This window comes from Leptonychotes weddellii, unplaced genomic scaffold (assembly GCF_054177405.1).
Source record: "Leptonychotes weddellii isolate Sample4059 unplaced genomic scaffold, ASM5417740v2 HiC_scaffold_400714, whole genome shotgun sequence".
Taxonomy (NCBI): Eukaryota; Metazoa; Chordata; class Mammalia; order Carnivora; family Phocidae; genus Leptonychotes; species Leptonychotes weddellii.
In genome coordinates this window covers 1-200 of record NW_028006304.1, presented here as the reverse complement: position 1 = coordinate 200, position 200 = coordinate 1, and the positions used below count along the sequence as shown (strand labels likewise).

The 200-nt window shown below is 51.0% G+C and overlaps 1 non-coding gene across 1 annotated transcript; it reads right to left on the bottom strand.

Annotated features, from left to right (window-relative positions):
- Positions 1–68: 68 nt before the first annotated feature.
- LOC145719355 (small nucleolar RNA SNORA63) lies at positions 69–199 on the bottom strand. Its single transcript, XR_014142326.1, has one exon. It is a non-coding gene; the product is annotated as a small nucleolar RNA SNORA63 (small nucleolar RNA).
- Between the last annotated feature and the right edge of the window lies 1 nt (position 200).

Genomic DNA, 200 nt, shown 5'->3' with positions numbered 1-200 from the left:
GCCGAAGGCAGACGCTTAATGACTGAGCCACCCAGGCGCCCCTCAAGTCAGTGTTTTACTTGGTAAACATGTCTGAGACCATGCATCCCTGGCTGCTAAGCACCATGGCGGACAGGGCTAGAAAGGTAACAGCTTTATTTTGAGCAGGGGGCAAAGACAAGGCAGCACTTTACAGCTACATTGTAACTAGATCCTGCATC